Here is an 18,194-nt window from a genome sequence, read left to right on the forward strand (position 1 = left end):
CCTCAATCCATGTCGCCATAGCGCGAAAGTGAGGCTTTGTTTCCACTTATTTTTCAATGAGGAGGAAACAATGCAATACAACAATTGCCTTCAGTACTTTCTTCTCATGTCTTTTTTTTTTTCTTGTGCTCATCTGGGGCAGATATCAAGCAGGATTTTTCTATTTCCATGGAATGTGATGCCGTTTACGTTTCGCAAGTCTGACGCCTTGAACTGTCAAACGCATACTCGTCGGCCGTAAAGAAGAGTTATATATCTGTTGCATGCGTCTGTGGCACTTCACTCACATTGCTCAGATTGTACTACAATATTGATTGCATCAAAATCATTTTCTCTATCGGTGAATGCTTTGCCAATACGCTATCGACGTTTAATTTATGCCAGGTGGGGGTTTATATGGTTGAGCTTCTTTTCGCCGAGAACGAACGGGTGGCTGGTGGGAACATTTTAGAAAACTCTGAAATAATAAATTCTTCGCCTAGAACTATGTCACCATTAAATCCTCCATAATAGGTTCACGCCAAAAAAACAAATCGAGGTCGAAATTCTGGTTCTGAAGTACGCGCCGACACCTCAACGCCCGGACGTCAAGTATATATGATTTCGTATAATACATTTTAATAATATTTTCTCATTGCTGTCTTCTTAAATCCATGGAACAAAATTAAATAACTGTTTCCGATAAAGAATTATGCAGGCCTATAGCAGACGCTGTCAAAATATGACGTCATGTTAAGTTGGTTCGGAAACATGAAGGTGGCGTCACCATCTGTGTTTTATTTTTGCGCGTATGTCGGTTTACCGCGCATGCTCCCCCTGTAAACGTGATGTATCTGGCATTGTAAAGGGATTATTTCTTTGTACGAGAGATATAGTTTTTTTCTTAAGAGCCTCTTCAGCAAGTAAAAGAATATATGGCATATATAGGATCCACTTTAACAAAGTCTGTGGGATCACAAAAAACTTTTCGTGATCCCACTCAGATTCAATGCATCCTAATTCGACTGCACTTTATAATGAATGCTGTATTTTTGCGTGTGAGAAAGTGCCGGTTTTCCTGCCCTGTGTATTTTAAGGCAATACTGATTGACCTACGCCTATAGCTGTAGGTATCGAAATCGCGTATTGCAAAATGAGGCGAAGACGGCCATGATATTCCTCCAAACACGAAGCACACAACAATTATTCCATCAATTCCTTCTTCCATACAGCCCGTACTCACGTAACATCGCTTACACAACGGCCGTCTGCGATTGGCCATCGCCGCCACCATGGTGTCGTTATCAGTTTGATCGTTCTCGTAAGCGACAGTCATACGGTGAATAAGAAAACACTGTTACGTCAGCAAAGTTGTGCACGCACGCATATATATATATATATATATATATATATATATATATATATATATATATATATATATATATATATATATATGTATGTGTGTGTGTGTGTGTGTGTGTGTGTGTGTGTGTGTGTGTGAATAGCACTTGATTCTTGTAGCTGCACTGTTTCGAAATGTTAATGTGACCACAGCTGCGGTATCCGTGCAGCGCCGGGCGTGGTACAATTAGTATACATGCATACGTATAATAAACGGGGTCAATTGCATTTTCGCCTCTGTGGAAAATGTGGCCGCCTCGGCCGCGATTCGATGGAGGCGGAAATGTTGTAGGCCCGTGTGCTCAGATTTGGGTGCACGTTAAAGAACCTTAGGCGGTCGAAATTTCCGGAGCCCTCCATTACGGCGTCTCTCATAATCATGCGGTGGTTTTGGGACGTTAAACCCCACAAATCAATCAATCGGCCGCGATTCGATCCCGCGACCTGCGTGTTAGTAGCAGAGTGCCTTAGTCACTAGATCGCTGTTGCGGGTACCTCGGTACCATTGCTTGTAAGAAAAAACTTTTAGACCTTTCTTATGTCCGGAAGAAGGTGGTGCGTAACCTTGTGATATTTTTTTAAATAACTGAAGCATAACTTTGAAGCTTTATGTTTTTTTTATTATTGACGTGAACCTTAAAGCGGCTACTAAGCATTCGAGAATGACGAAGACGGAAAGTGGAAAGCAGGACGGGCGAAATTAGCATACAGCGAATGCCAGCAGTTGCTTTGCCCGCAGGTCTCTTTTTGCATGCGGCAGGAAACTAATATTGATGTCACATTGCACAGATATACTGACGTGGCAACTATGCTATTGTGGACATCCATGACTACACAATAACCATAACAAATGCGCACCGTCATTTTCATTCTACCAAAAGGGCAAAGAGTACACGTCTTTATTACTTTAAAAAGAATAATAGATTTGTTCTGCTCATTCTGTAAACAAAAAAAAATGAAGGCACTTGGCGAACACGTCTGGGGCTGAAATAACGAAGATTCTTTTTCTTTCGCTGTAGTGATATTGGATGTTGACTATAACAATGCATCCGGCATTGCGATTGACAGCATACTTGTCGCATTTACAACTGTATCGTAGATGATCTTTATGTGCACCGATCTATGTACAAACCCTTCACATCGATGAAACCTATGTCATAATTGTTTTTCCCTCGATGCGCAAAAGCAGTAATGTTTTGAGCTCCTTCCAGCAGTCAGAAGAGGCACGAATATTATTTTTTGCCACGCGTTCCACAGTTCAACAACACATAAGCGGCAATACTAACTACGTTAGTCGGATAGTCCTCAACACTACATGATGTGACGGAAAAGTGTGCTCACGAACAAAACGTCAAGGATTGCGGGAATGCAGCGAAGCATCCCGGGGCATTCAGGTGGCTGCATCTTGAAGACAACGACAGGCGGCAAACTAATCTCTGCGAGGGGGCGATGATCGCGCTTCGTGTCGGTTTCAGATTTGAAGTAGTCGGTGTATTTCGATGTCCAAATGGTTCGCACGAAGTTGACGCCGTGCTATCAGTCAAAGGCGAGACTGAACGACGAACGGGCGACAGGTGTATGACAGTCGTGCGACAACAACGTGTTCGGTGTTACGCACCGACAACACCGGCGGTGTTGCACGGACACTGCAAGACCGATTCGAAGTCGGGGCTTCAGCGGCATCCACGAGCAGCTGAGACGAAGAGGGTGGCTCTCACCTGACTTTCGCGTTGGACTCGGGAGAAGCAGCGCTGGCCAGCCGCTCCGGAAAGGTAATCCAAAGAGTGGTTTCTCGGCGCGAGCGAAAAAAAAAAAGGGGGGAGCACTCAGGGACGCTTCGGCAAACTGGTTGCTCCACGAGCGCTCATGACCGACTGGGCGACTCGAAGATCGGGGTCGCCGCGAGGAGTTCTCGTGACGTCACCTGGGCATGCAGTGAGGGGGAAGACTACACAACAGGCGGCTCCTCCTTGATAGCGAAGGAGACGTTGTGGTGGTCCGGTTGTGGTTGTGCGGGGGAAAGGGGAGAAAGCGCGAACACGTCGTTGCACTGGCTCCTACGCGTGGCTCGGCTATGAACCTGCCAGCGCTGATAGTGCTGCCTCGATACACAAGCTGCGGTTGTTTCACTGTAGCGGTAACAACACCTTTCATGTCTTTTATTTTCTTGCGTGCACCTGCCGAAAATGGAGAACTTGTACGAAAGATTCGAAGGGCTGCAAGAGAAAGTGATTCTATTCAGAGAAGATAATAGGCGAGATGAAAGGGAGGAAAACATGCATTCGTTATACATCTCCTAAAGAAGGTGATCCTACTGCACGAGTGTTTTCAGCGAAATACCAACAACGGTCGCTTTGACCGGTATCGTGGTAAGTTCGGTTTTGGCGTGAAAGAAGGATAGTTTCTATCGACAAACCAGGCTTTCATGATTTAGCTGGATGTCGTACGAAAGCGCAGGGGATGATGTAGTGAAAGGAATATGTTCAATCTGTTGCTCATGCCAGGTTGCTATTCGCCGATCAATCGGATTGGTGTACATAACTTTCAGCCATTGCGTCATGTTGGGATATCACACAGACGGAGTGGAGGGCTCGAAAACGCCTAGCCCTACTTTCTCAGTGGTCGTGAGAAATAGGGAACCAAATAGCGGCCAAATCTTTACGCACCTCATGCATCCATCGCTAAGGCAGAAGCCGCGGCTATTGCACTAGTCATACGTGCCACCGCAGCCGAAGAACAATAGGCATGTATACTCACAGACTCGCAGGACGCATGTCGCCTATACCTGCGGGGAGTTTTGCTGGCCAGTGTCATGCGAATCCTGAGACTGACCCTCTCACACGACCACAAAATAACCTAGCTGGTGTCCGGCATAAGCCGGAGTGCATAGCAATAAACGGGTGAACCGCCTGGCTCCAGAGATGACAGGCCGAGCCTCGGGCACTCCGCCCCAACCCCCCCCCCCCCGGCGCGCCCCGCAAACTTCTAGAACTCCAATAGTACGGACAACGAACCGAGGCTCCGCCCCACCACAAGCTCAATAGGAACAAGACGAGAGACTGGCGTCGACTGCAGACCAACACATTTCCTCACTTGCAAATACTAAATAAGATGTACCCCGACAGAAACGAAAACAAAGGCATTTGGTGTGAAGAGACACCGACACTTCAGCACATCGCTTATACATGCCAGAAGTGCCCAGCAGGTGCCGTCTCGTTGCTACTGAAAGACTCACTCGCAAATTAGTCGTGGGAGGCCTGCGACCTGGACTTGGGAAGCCAGCTGGCAACCCTCGTCCAGGACCGGTGAGCTGCAGAAGCCAGTGGGGCCCTAGGGCCTTCGCCCATGTGAACCTTTACTATCTGGGCGCATCAATAAAGTAGTTGTTCTTCTTCCGGAAATTTCGACCACCTGCGGTTATTTAACGTGCATCTAAGTCTAAGCAGACGGTCCTAAAGAAGCAAAACGTTGAAACTGCGAGGCCTAATTTCTTTCATCATTTAATTGCCAAGACGCATTCAGCCCAAGTGTTCAGGGTGTATCGATGCTATCTTGACGATTGGAAGGTGTTTTTGTTTATATGTACAGCGTCAACTTAGCGAAAGCCTCGATTCACCATGAATCATGAGGTGTGTGCATATGTCGACCAGGCGCTCGCTGAGCTATAGATCAAAATCCTCTCTCACAAGCTCTGGCTTGTGAATGAAGTTGAAGCTAGCACACATTGAAAAGGTAAATTATCTTACTAAGTTTTCAGCCGTGGCACGCCCTTCGTCATAGTACTCTGACGAAGACCGTGCCGCGGCTGAAACGAGACGATGCCTTCCTGCCCACAAAGAACTTTATACGTTCGGTGTCGTCTTTCGTCCGGACTCTCAACTCCGTCCACCAACGGTGACTGCCGAATTTCGAACTCGTGGCACCAGTCAGTCATAAATAAACCCAGTCATAAATAAAAAATGGGCTTGAGCGGGTGAACGTACTAACACTTTCATTAGTTCTTTCGTTTCGGCTCGGAAATCCTTCCCACCACTTGGCGACCCTCGCTACTGAGAGGCCCCGCATGAAATTTAGTGCAATTGTCTGTCCACATCGTGCGTCGTTCACGTCAGGCTGAGAAACTGCTGTATCCTCCGTATTGCCTGACACTTTCACAAGTACGTCTTTCAATTGAAGGAATACATAAAAAATCAAATTGGCCTTCGTCAGCCCTAAAACAATTGAGCTTGCACCTCCTGCACAAAATGTACATTAACCACGTGCACATATACACTGATGGTTCAACCACAGCGTCTAGTTCTGGCGGCGCAGTGGTGATTCCAGCTGGAGGAATCGCTCTGCGAATCAAGCTGTCACACATCACTACGTCTACGGCGGCAGAACTTGCGGCTTCGCGTGGCGCCCTAGAGTAGATCAAATCCCAGAGACTAAGTAAATGGGCTGTGTTTTCGCATTAGAAACTGGCCCTACAGAGCATCCAGTCAATCCTTCGACGAGGTTGCCATAAACATTTAACTTGCGAGGTTGTCAAGCTTCTTCTTCACCACGTCACAGAAACAGGTCATGAAGTCAAGTTTCAGTGGCTACCTGGCCATTGTGGGGTTAGTGGCGATGATTTCACAGACAACGCGGCTCGCACATCGCTCCAAGAAGATCACACCCTTCTGATTCCTTTGTCAAGGACAGACGCTGCAAAGCAACTTCGTCACCTGACACGTTGTCTGTGTCGGCTGGAGTGGAACACCCCAAGCATAAGACATACGAGACTCTACCAAATAAGCCATCGACTGGAACTTCGACCTCCATCCGGACTTCGTCGACGTGAAGTTTCGCTTCTTTGTTGCCTTTGGTTGGGGATTGCCTTCATAAAAGCATACAAAACCCTAATCGTATTGACCGACAATGCGGAATGCGACGTCTGCTGCACCGAAGAAGACGTCGACCATCTGATATACCGTTGTCCTCGATTTGCCTCCGAAAGACAGAAGCTTTCGAACGCATTGCGACAATTGGACGATCGGCCACTTTCTATGCTGATGCTACTGGAACACCGCCCTCGCCTTTCGTCGGCTCGAAAAGCAGTCAAAGCCGTCTTGTGCTTTTTGAGGACTGCAGGCCTATGCGAACACCTTTAAGTTTTGTATAGTGCCACCGCTGCATACGTGTCAGCCCATTGACTGACAATCCTGTTTTTCTCTTTTTCTCTTCTCTTTTCTGACTCTCTCATCGTTACGCCCCTTTCCCGTTCCCTCAGCGTAGGGTAGTAGCAAACTGGGCATGTGCCTGGTTAACCTCCCTGCCTTTTCTCTTGTTGTTCTTGTCCTCCTCCTCGGCTGGGAATACCTGACGAAGGCCGGACCCCGACCAAAACATAGAAATCAACAAAGGATTTCGTTCGTTACTTTGCTGAAGCCATTTTACATATGGCTCATACCATATCAAGTGTACCCAGAAAACTTTTGACCATATCCTATCATGTTGAAAAAAAATGTGATGGTATATGTGAATGTGCCAAGTACTTGTTGGGGCTTTATATTGGTTGGTTGGTTGCGAAACTTCATTGTGGTCATGCATGGCGCGCTTCAGCACACAGCGGGTGACCCCCACGTCGGGACCGTTAGGCCAAGCCTATCGGCCGCTCCGCGGGCCTGCTGGACGGCCCAAACTTGGTCGGCCAGGAGGGAGCTGCGTAGGGCCGCCTCCCACCTGATCGATGTAGTGTCGGGGTTAGTGTACATTGCCTTGCACTCCCAGAGCATGCGCGCCAGCGTGGATACATCCACACATGCGGGGCAAGCGTCATTGGGGAACACGTCAGTATAAATAGCGTGAAGGGATCTCAGGTTAGGGTACGTGTTGGTCTGCAGTAGTCTGAGCGTAAGGGCCTGTGGCCTATTAAGTTTTGCATCAGGGAGTGGATATAGTTTTCGCGCGAGGTCAAAATGTTTTGTTATTTCGTTGTACGTGGCAGGCGCGTCCCTGTTTTCCGCAACCCCGTTGGCCCCGAATCGTTGCCCGGAACCGGCATTGTTGGTTAGCGCGCGCGCGGCCTCGTGGGCAGACTCGTTGAGGTTGGGGGGAGCGCCTTGGACCTTTCAAACATGTGCAGGAAACCAGATCAGTACGTGGTGCTTTATACCGTCGCGGCCACCACTCTGGAGCATGCGCAGGGATTTCTTGGGAATTACACCGCGCTCGAAAGCGCGAATAGCTGACCTAAAGTCACTATAGATGACCTACCTTTCACCTTCCAGGATGGCCTTGGCGATGGCCACTTGCTTGGCTATCGTTGGTTTGTCAGTGTGAACCGATGCGCAGTTGATGATTTGCTGTTTGGAGAAGACAACTGCGGAGAAGGCGCGGCTCCCAGGTACGCTGCCGCGTCGACAAAGCTGACACCGCGCTCCTCGCTGTGAATCTGCTTGAGAAGAATGGCAGCTCTAGCCCATCGCCTACCATGATTGTGCTCGGGATGGACATTCCTCGGTATCGGTGCCACGGTGATGAGGTCGCGAATCTCACGGGGCACGTGTCTCATCTTCTCGTTCACTTCAGCCGGAGAGTGTCCGAGCTCTCGGAGTATATGCCTGCCGGTCTGGGAGCTCGAAAGGCGTGTGAGCTGGCCCCGCTCCTGCGCTTCGGCAATCTCCTCCGACGTATTGTGTACTCCGAGCTGGAGCAGGCGCTCGGTGCGCGTCCTGATCGGGATACCGAGGGCCCGCTTGGTAATCTTTCTGAGCAAGACGTTGATCTTGTCACGCTCGGCACGCTGCCAATTGTGCATGGCCGCGGCATATGAAAAGTGGCAGAGCACAAAGGCATTGACCAGGTGGATTAGGTTGTCTTCCTTGAGGCCTTGGTAGCGGTTGGCCACCCGCCGAACCAGCCGAACCGCGTTATCAGTCTTGGCGGCGAGCTTGAGTATAGTCTTGCCGTTGGAACCATTGGACTCGATAGTCATGCCGAGGACCCGAATGGAGTCAACTCTGGGTATTGCACCGCCATCTCCGGTGTAGAGCTTTATATCACTTTTCGAGATCGGCTGCCAGTTTTTGAGCTTGGGCCCTCGCCTAGTGGGTTGGTAGAGGAGGAGCTCGGACTTGTTTGGGAAACAGCTCAGGCCTGTGGAATGGAGGTAATCTTCCGTGGTGTCTATGGCCTCCTGCAGGGAGCGCTCGACTTGCCCGTCGCTGCCACCTGTGCACCAAATGGTAATATCGTCCGCGTAAATTGTGTGGTTAATGCCTTCGATACATGAGAGTCTCTTGGACAGCCGGACCATGACAAGGTTGAACGGGGTGGGGGATATCGCTGACCCTTGTGGCGTGCCGCGCGAGCCCAGCTCGATCTCCTCGGAGACAAGGTCTCCCACCCTGAGGGTGGCTCTCCTACGAACAAAGAACGATTTGACATATTCGTAGAATCTGACACCGAGGCCGAGCTCAGCAATCGACCACAACACGAAAGAGTGAGTAACAATGTCGAAGGCTTTCTCTAAGTCGAGGCCGAGAATGGCCCGCATGTCTGGAGTGTTGCAGTCGATGACTTGGTGCTTGAGCAGCTTCATAGCGTCTTGCGTCGAAAGCTTGGCCCGAAAACCAATCATGGTGTGCGGGTAGAGTCCATTGTCTTCCAGGTACCAAGTAAACCTTTTGAGGACCACATGCTCGGCTACCTTTCTCACGCAGGATGTGAGCGAAATGGGGCACATGTTGTCCAAGTTGGGTGGCCTCCCCGGCTTGGGAGTGAGCACGGTGCGTGCGACCTTCCACGGGTCAAGGACCTCGCCTCTCTTCCATGCCTTGTTGGTGACCTCGGTGAGGTAGTCGATTGACCGGTCGTCCAGGTTGCGCAGGGTCTTATTAGTTATGCCATCGGGGCCCGCGGCAGACCTTCCATTGTTATATTTTGCACGAAAATTTCGTGTTGTCTAGAGGGTGCTTCGAACTTTGGGCGCCCATTTTAAACTGTGTCACGCGAAATAATTTACATAATATTACTGGTGTGAGTAATTATTACAAAACAATTTTTTTCGTTGATCTCAAGGCGCTACTCTTCCATGGCTAGGATAGTTGATTTGTTTTTGTGTTAATGTTCTTCCTTTTTCGCTTTGGCGAAAAATTGCAATATGCTGCATGTTTATCGTTTCTTATAAAAGGCATGAAATTCTTCGCCAGTATTATATTTCCATTTCGTGCTTTATATGTTCCCATTTTAAATGAATAAAGACTTAGAGAGCAAATGAAGCAAAATCAATTAATAAATACTTCGAGAGCAAATGAAGCAAAAATATTGCCAAAATAGTGTAACAAAGTTGGGAAAAACTGCGTCTTGACTCATATTGCGGCTTAATTTTCACAATGTAGTGATCTCAGTAAAACTATGACTTTTATGAACTTAGCTTGTGTCAGTGTGGCACATATGAAAATGAAAGCGAAAAGACGACAAAGACGTGTAGAAAGCTTAGCGCCTACATTTCCATATGTCTCTGTCGTCTTTCCCCATTTATTTCAATATGTACCGCGCTAACACAAGCTAAGTTCATAGATAACCAACTAGCCCAAGCCACAACACTTATGACTTTTATATTTTTGCATTAGAAATTTTGTCAGTAAAATTGTCAGAAAGTTTTATATGAATACATTTTTTAAGGGAGAAAAAAAATGTTCCCACTGAACAACCACAAGGTAGTAGGCAGCCTGCCTTTGGCTCACCTTCACTGCACAGCACGTCATCGCGAGGTTCTAATGATTGATTGATATGTGGGGTTTAACGTCCCAAAACCACCATATGATTATGAGAGACGCCGTAGTGGAGGGTTCCGGAAATTTCGACCACCTGGGGTTCTTTACCGTGCACCCAAATCATCGCGAGGTTCTAGCGGGGGCTTTCCGGCAGTGAATAATGCATGTAATACAACTCCTTGTCACTTGTTTTAGTAATTCTGCTCTATATAACGCCAAAATGTGGCACTAGTGCTTCCTACATGGAACAGTATATTCCCCTTTCGATCATAAAAGGGCAGGTTATATTGAGCCTTTTCTTTGTCCCAAGACGTATAATTATAATGCAGTCGATGGCCTGTAATACAGTATTCAGGCGTGATTAACGACATAATTAAAGTATATTTTATCTAGGCTATTATGGTGTTTCAGGTATCGGCCGATGAAATTGTGCATGACGAAATTATTTGTATTAGGTGTACACGTTGAAGATGATTCGTTATTGTACCCATAGATTGCACTTAATTCGCCTTTTCCAGTTCTCATTTAAAATTTCCAACCATCTTTTTTTAATGGTCATCACTCTTAGAAAAAAAGTTAGTAATCAGTTAGTAAACGCGTGTGTTTTACTAGTTTCCGGATCATTTTACTACCTTCGCAGCGTACTTTTACTAGCTACCAGCTAGTACAGCTATTAATTTTAGCCGTTACTAAACAGGGAACCTTCCTTAGTGTTTTTAATTAAGCAACTACTAAGCTACCTACGTTGCCAGCTCAGTCGTAGATGCCGCAGTAGATTTTGCCGTAACGGTGATCAATCGATCGCGACGTCGATGTTCTACTCGTGCACGGGACGGCTTACTGCTCGCCCATAGTTGAGTACCAAGTACTCAGAATCGATAAACATATTTCTGAACACGTGACATCGTAAGCAAAATTCAGGCAAGCTATAATTTTATTGACTACCTTGGAATAGAAGTTTCGTGCTACGTAATGGCACACACATAAGTAAATAGAAGGGGACATGATGATGCATAGCAAAGGGGACATGATGATGCATAGCAAACAACAATTATCTGATAAATTCTGTGACTACTAACCAGTACGCAGTGTGCGGTCCCAAACAGGAGTATATATAGTCTTCAAACTGCTGCTACAGTAAAATTCTGCTATGTCTAAGTCTTGAAGATTTACCTGTGCATGCATTTGCATGCGTGTTCTCGTGATCCGCTCATATGAGCTCTCATGATCACTGTATGAGCATATAATCATGTCAATCAATCAATCAGTTTATTCCAGTTTTTTTACAGGCAAAAAAAAACTGAGGAAGGCAAGAAAAAAGCCGTCATCAACGACTGCTTGACGAGCCTCGCCATCCCTACATGTCAGCATACGCAACAACACTGTGCAATTTTAAGAAAAACAATTTTCACTATTTAGAGGAAACAAAAACAGCACGAATAAGTGCAGGCATTCGAAACATTTGTTCACAACCAATATGTACACATCAGAAACAGTTGTTCGTACAAGCATATCACGAAATACAAGGCGAAGTAAAAACGAATGCACTGGCTAAAGTCGCAGTTAAAAAGTTTAAAAACATTAAAAGCAAGAAACAAGACGCTTCAGCTTCACTACCGAAACTTTGTTTACAGACAGGCTTCCGGCTTCACACAATGTAAGGCACTTTCGTTAGGAAGCAATGACAGTCAATTTTATAGAAAAATGTACTCACACCTTATATTACAAAGGTATTGCGGAGTGCAGGAAATGACATGCGGGTCACGGCTTCAGATAGGTTGGAAGAATGTGCGCTAGCATAGCCATAGTTTGTTCTACACCTTAGTAAGACAAGTTTATTTGTTTTGCGAGTCGGGTACGGATTGTCATGAAGATTTACTTGTGCATGCGTGTTCTCGTGATCCGCTCATATGAGTTGTCACACTCATGTGAGCATGAGTTCATACTCATATGAGCATATGAGTTCTCATACTCATATGTATACATAAAGTGCAATTCAAGGAATGCCAAAGTGCAAATATCCTCCGGCCACTATCCTAAAGCCTGTCAAATGGCATCATTAAAGCAGACGAACCTTTACACTATTCCGCCTTTACACCAAAACACTGCTGTGTCCGGCAGTTTTATAATATCGCGATCCTGCCTGCACAGTAAAACGCCCGCACTGAGGGGAGAAGTCTTCGGACATCTTTCACATGGTGTGGCCATCAGGAGTGGATCCATCCACTCATTTTAGGGGGGGGGCGGGGGGCGGACGCCTATTGTAACACCGGAGAGGGGGGCGTGGTTATCACTTTTTTTTGCTAGCAAAAAAAAAACTTTCGCAACCCTACTGAAACGTTCCGTATGCGAGTCCAATAATTCCATATGTTTCCGTAAAAAATACATATGTTTCCTATATGTTTTCCATATATTTCCGTAAGATTCTTACGGAAACATACGGAATTATTGGACATCGCATACGGAACGTTTCAGTAGGGAATATAAATGCTATTAATGTGTGATAACAGTAGTTTCACTCATTTGTCCTAATTGGTGATAGTAGGTAGACAATGAGCACTGAATTAAGGGGGAAGGGTGCTGCAGAGACATTGGTGCCCCCTTCTGAATCTGCCATTGGTGGGCACGCCGTTCATCCCCTCGCCTCACCCCAATACCGAACCCCACCAGGGAGGACTGGGAGGCAGCCCTGCTTGGTTGTTTCGTCCTGGCGAGTCAAAAGGCCCTGGTCAACCGAGCTTGAATCGCGTAGGACGCCTATGGGCTTCTGCAATGAAGAGCCCAACGACTTTTTGTGAGAGGTGGCTCGCACCAGGCCACCTCCCACCTACTCCTTGTATATATATATGTTCTTTTTCGATCTCTCTTTTATCTTTAATGCCTAAGAAACGAGCTGAGCTCTTTAACGTGCTAAAATAGCGAGCATGGCTGAAAGAGAAATAAATGAAGAAAACCAATGAAATAAATTCGTTGAAAGGGAAAGGGAAGTGAGGGTGAGGAGAGAAGTGAGGATGGGAAAGCTTCAAACACAGCACATAACAAGTAGAGAGAAAGGGTAGTGGGGAGAAGGGGAACGAAAGGAGGGGTATAAGGTATAGAGCTTCCTATATATACACTAGAGGGAACTCTGGCAGTATATACGGGACTCGCTCGCTGGATTCCGTGCCGACCGGTTGTGCCCTCGCGATCTCCGACGACAGCGTAGCTCTGGCCGACTGGATTACCCCTACGCCATCTCCTGTCGCCGACAATACTCTCGCCAGTGTTTCCCCGCCCTCGGACTCCTGCAACCGTGTCCATCTTTCCTGTCTTCTCCTCACTTCCATCGCACCATGTCTCTGCGCCTCACTCTCTCCTTCCTCTCTCTCTATCTCTCTACCTTTTAATCATATCCTTTTATTTCTTTCTCCACCCTCATCCCTCGTGAGCTACTGTTGAGGTGTCCTCCCCCTGAGAGACAGTTACGGGGTTCACTTTTCTCTTCTTTTCATTTATAATCACTTGCCCCCCCCCTCCCCCTCCCCACGGTATATACGGGAGCTGGAACGCACGGCGCTTCAGCCAGCATGGGAATGTACACGGATTTGTCTAATCTGCGTACTTCTGGATCCATGTGTGCTCGTGTGGCTTGGAGCTGTTTTCTCACGAAACAAAAATCAGCAAATGTTCAGCGATTGTGCTTCACCACCTTATTCTTTTAGGCTTACCATTCCAAATTTTCCACGAGGTTAATTCAAAAGGGTTTGTTTTTTTCCTTCGAAACAAAGCCGAAACCCAACAATAAATGAAGCCACAAGTGCGATTCGGCGCTCGCAAGTATGAAGACTAGGCAAATCTGTGTACTACCCATCATTCTCATGATCGCTGAATTATCGCAGCGTCAGAGTCCCCTTTAGTTAGTTTTAGGAAACTCTATGGTGTAAGACCACCAGGTCCGCTCTTTCCTCTGTCTTCGCCCCACTATGCTGCATCGCTGCCTCAATTTTAGGGACGAAGCTCTTTTGGGTATAGGCTTGCTCCATGGAGGAAGGAATAAACTTAGGAGAGGACGTTATGCCACATTTCGTGAAGCCGAAAATAGGGAAGACTAGAAGACTCTTCCTCTCAATGGTGCTGCGGCGGCTCGCGCACGCGAAACGGGCGCCAGCGAGAGGGAATTAAGCGAGCCGATATCGTACGCGACGCCATCTGATAGACGAGCTGGAAAAGCGAAACTTTTGCGCCGATTATGAGCAAGCGTGCTGCGGTACTCGCTTGGGGAGTGCCTGTTGCCATTCGCAGTCTCAGTACGGCTCAGATTGTGAATTTACAGCAAACTTGCAGCTTTGCACTCAGTGTTTAATTCACTGAATGAAAGAGAGCAACAGCGCGAATCGACCGGATAATTGCCACGACAGGCTGCAGTGTTTTATTCTGCAGATACGGTAAGTTCGGGGTACGGAACATAATATAACTAAAATGTTATTCAATTTATCTTGCTATTTAGCCAGATGAAGTACTTTCAAATCATTCTTCGCCATGTGTGTCACGATACGTGCGCACGAGTATCGTTCGCAGCAACGTTCGGTCCAGCAGACTGTGATCATATTGAAAAAAACTTGGCTGAAGATGAGGCTGCCAAGGGAAAAACGTTAACAGGAAGCGATAATTCAAACAATAAATCATCTTCTGTGTCAGGCATGTCTGATTCTAGACTCGGCAAGCTCCGGTGAGAACAGTGGGCCACGTTCTGCTTTACGATAGTTGTGACCGTCGTATACACGAGAACGACTCACCGCCGCCCCTCGCATCCAAGAGCCGTAGACGCTGCCGTTCTCGTCTTGGAATTATAGGCTTCCTTCGCTGAGGCACGCGAGCCCAGTGCCGAAGCAAAACAGCCAAGCTGCGATGCCAATCATTTTCGGAGAAGTGGTCACGAACTTCGGAAACGACCACTTTCGAGCTCAAGCGATATAAATTTAACTCGCAACCGTGAAGACCAACTCTCACTGCAGGATTATGACACATTGCATCATCTTTTAAGTGCCAACAGTTGCAGAAAAATGCACTTTCAGAACTCCAGCCGGCTATCAACAACGCGGCCATACGAGTGGTATTGCAGTCGCGACACGAGACGCTGGCGTGCCCACCTTGTCCCACAACCGCCCTGCAAAAGCACGTGACTTCCCCCGCAGCTCGCATTGCGAGGGCCTCCCCTGAGCTTTCCTTCCTCCATGGGCTTGTCCGTTGTCAGGCACAGCACATGCAAAATACGCCATGAAGATGACGACGACGATGACTCAGCGCTTCACCTTCACTTGAGAAGGCCATTGGGAGCGCCGTCTCTAGGCAGGGTAAATCACTGCATATCAGTGATAATCTGCCGCAATTCTTGAGTAGTGCAGCGTCACTTTCAGCCGAGCTGTGGCACAGTGCTCAACTCGGTCAAGTGAAGGGTGAAAGTCGAGTCGAGGAGCGCTTGTGAACACAAGGGTAAGAGCTGCTTCGCATCAAATAAGGACGTAAGCACATGCTACCCGATGACGATGACGCTGCATCACGGAACAGCACGTGCAATACCCACTATATGCCGTGACGGTAACACTGATGAAGCGCGTTTTAGAGCACTCCTTCTCTTTGTCTCATGGATGAAAACGATCGTGAAAGTGCTCTCGGCTGCGAAAGGCTAAGTGGCAACGCCGACAACAAGCTGCTATCCCGGAGTGGAGGGCGCGACAAGTGGCGTCTCAATGGCGAAAACACACACACACACACACACACACACACACACGCACACGCACACGCACACGCACACACACACACACACACACACACACACACACACACACAATCTATATACTGTAGACACTCGTTGTCGCTCATTTACGTGCGTGAGTTGGTAGTGTTACGGGCGATTTACAACAAGAACAATCTATGTCCTTCACTCACTCATTATGCTTGACTTCGTTGAGGTGCTCAGAATTTATTTTCCACCAGCAAGGACTGGCTCTGTTCCACTGATGGCGGTAAATAAAAGGGCGGAAAATACGCAGAATTTCCTTTGGAATTTTAAAGTGATGTGTAAGCGTATAAAGAACTTCTGTACGTGGCGTCATTTCCAGAAACTTGTTTCAGGGTGGCATCGACTTGGCGTCTCTTATTTTCTTTCTTGCATTCATCAGCGCCTGGAGAGGCGAGCTTGACATTAAATTTTCGCACTGTCTGAATTTTCCTGGTGGTTACGATTTCTCATGTCTGTTTCACATCGTATCCTATAGAGAGGCTGATGACGTATGCGAATGTAAAGGCGTGCGTGTCATAAGAGAAGCTACATGAAAACACGTGCGCTTCGTGGATAGAGGTGCACCGGTTGTGCGTTCACTTGGTATTTGCGGCATTCGCGTGACCAGAAAGAAAGAAAGAAAGAAAGAAAGAAAGAAAGAAAGAAAGAAAGAAAGAAAGAAAGAAAGAAAGAAAGAAAGAAAGAAAGAAAGAAGAAAGAAGGAAAGAAGGAAGGAAGGAAGGAAGGAAGGAAGGAAGGAAGGAAGGAAGGAAGGAAGGAAGGAAGGAAGGAAGGAAGGAAGGAAGGAAGGAAGGAAGGAAGGAAGGAAGGAAGGAAGGAAGGAAAGAAGGAAGGAAGGAAAGAAGGAAGGAAGGAAAGAAGGAAGGAAGGAAAGAAGGAAGGAAGGAAAGAAGGAAGGAAGGAAAGAAGGAAGGAAAGAAGGAAGGAAGGAAGGAAGGAAGGAAGGAAGGAAGGAAGGAAGGAAGGAAGGAAGGAAGGAAGGAAGGAAGGAAGGAAGGAAGGAAGGAAGGAAGGAAGGAAGGAAGGAAGGAAGGAAGGAAGGAAGGAAGGAAGGAAGGAAGGAAGGAAGGAAGGAAGGAAGGAAGGAAGGAAGGAAGGAAGGAAGGAAGGAAGGAAGGAAGGAAGGAAGGAAGGAAGGAAGGAAGGAAGGAAGGAAGGAAGGAAGGAAGGAAGGAAGGAAGGAAGGAAAGAAGGAAAGAAAGTGGCGTTTGTTCAAGACATGTAGTATACGGCTTGCATAAATTCACCTTGCAATGCGCAAGCACACATCACACTAACGACACGTTTGTTTCGTCTTAAAGTCAAAGCATTTCAGACCTTGGTTGTTGCATTGATATCGCACCAGGCGCGTTATTCGAAGGGTTCGGTCCCTGTTGAGTGAAAGTTGTCTTGTCGTCCACGTTCACGCTTAATGTCATAATTGCTGTAAATAGAATCCCCCCTCGCACTTTCCTTGGCTTCATTGTGGCTACTAATTAACATTTGTTTTGCGTATTTTGTGTACGTCACTCTCCATCCTCAATACCCGGCTTCACCTCACTTTACGGGTGAATGCGAAGACTACACCTCTCATGGTAGCGTTAACTGACTGAGTTTCTCGAGTAGGCGCCCTTTATATATATATATATATATATATATATATATATATATATATATATATATATATATATATATATAAGGTAAGACATCTCACGGGTGATGGCCCGTTTCAAGACGCTGTCGAAGCGCATCGGCCACGCTTGGATGAGCGTGTGCGACCTCCGTTCTCAAGAACCCATGACGTCCTTGACACTGAATGTTAGACTCCCACTCCTGAAACATGGACGTTGTAGACCGCTCACATTAATTAATGACAGTGTATCTTCCTAAAAATTAAATAAGCTGAAATCACTCACAATAATATTGTTATTTCGCCTATATGACATGGGTTATGGTCAATATGATGATGTGGACTTATGACTGGTCACACAGTCTTCTGCGCTCTGCAGATAGTGCTTATGCATGGCACTGGAGCCGTGAGGCTTTGGTATATTCTGCACCGAACATCTCACGTTCCAATTAACAGCTGGTGTTGCCGTCTTTGTTGCACAGTGCAATTGTCACGCTGGAAGTAAGAAAGGGTGGGGGAAGGAGGGAGAAATGAATAAATAAATAAATAAATAAATAAATAGGTATTTAAAATAAATAAATAAATAAATAAATAAATAAATAAATAAATAAATAAATAAATAAATAAATAAATAAATAAATAAATAAATAAATAGGTGGCAGTGGACTTCTTTATGCTC

The 18,194-nt window shown here is 46.7% G+C and overlaps 1 protein-coding gene across 1 annotated transcript in view; it reads right to left on the bottom strand.

Moving 5' to 3' along the window:
• The window catches only part of kkv (hyaluronan synthase-like protein kkv), a 119,488-nt gene extending 116,231 nt beyond the window's left edge, over positions 1-3,257 (bottom strand). The window contains exon 1 of the mRNA XM_037412197.2: positions 3,099-3,257. The gene's annotated coding sequence lies outside the window, so the exon portion shown is untranslated. The remainder of the gene's footprint in view (positions 1-3,098) is intronic.
• Between the last annotated feature and the right edge of the window lie 14,937 nt (positions 3,258-18,194).

This window comes from Rhipicephalus microplus, chromosome 1 (assembly GCF_043290135.1).
Source record: "Rhipicephalus microplus isolate Deutch F79 chromosome 1, USDA_Rmic, whole genome shotgun sequence".
Classification (NCBI taxonomy): domain Eukaryota; kingdom Metazoa; phylum Arthropoda; class Arachnida; order Ixodida; family Ixodidae; genus Rhipicephalus; species Rhipicephalus microplus.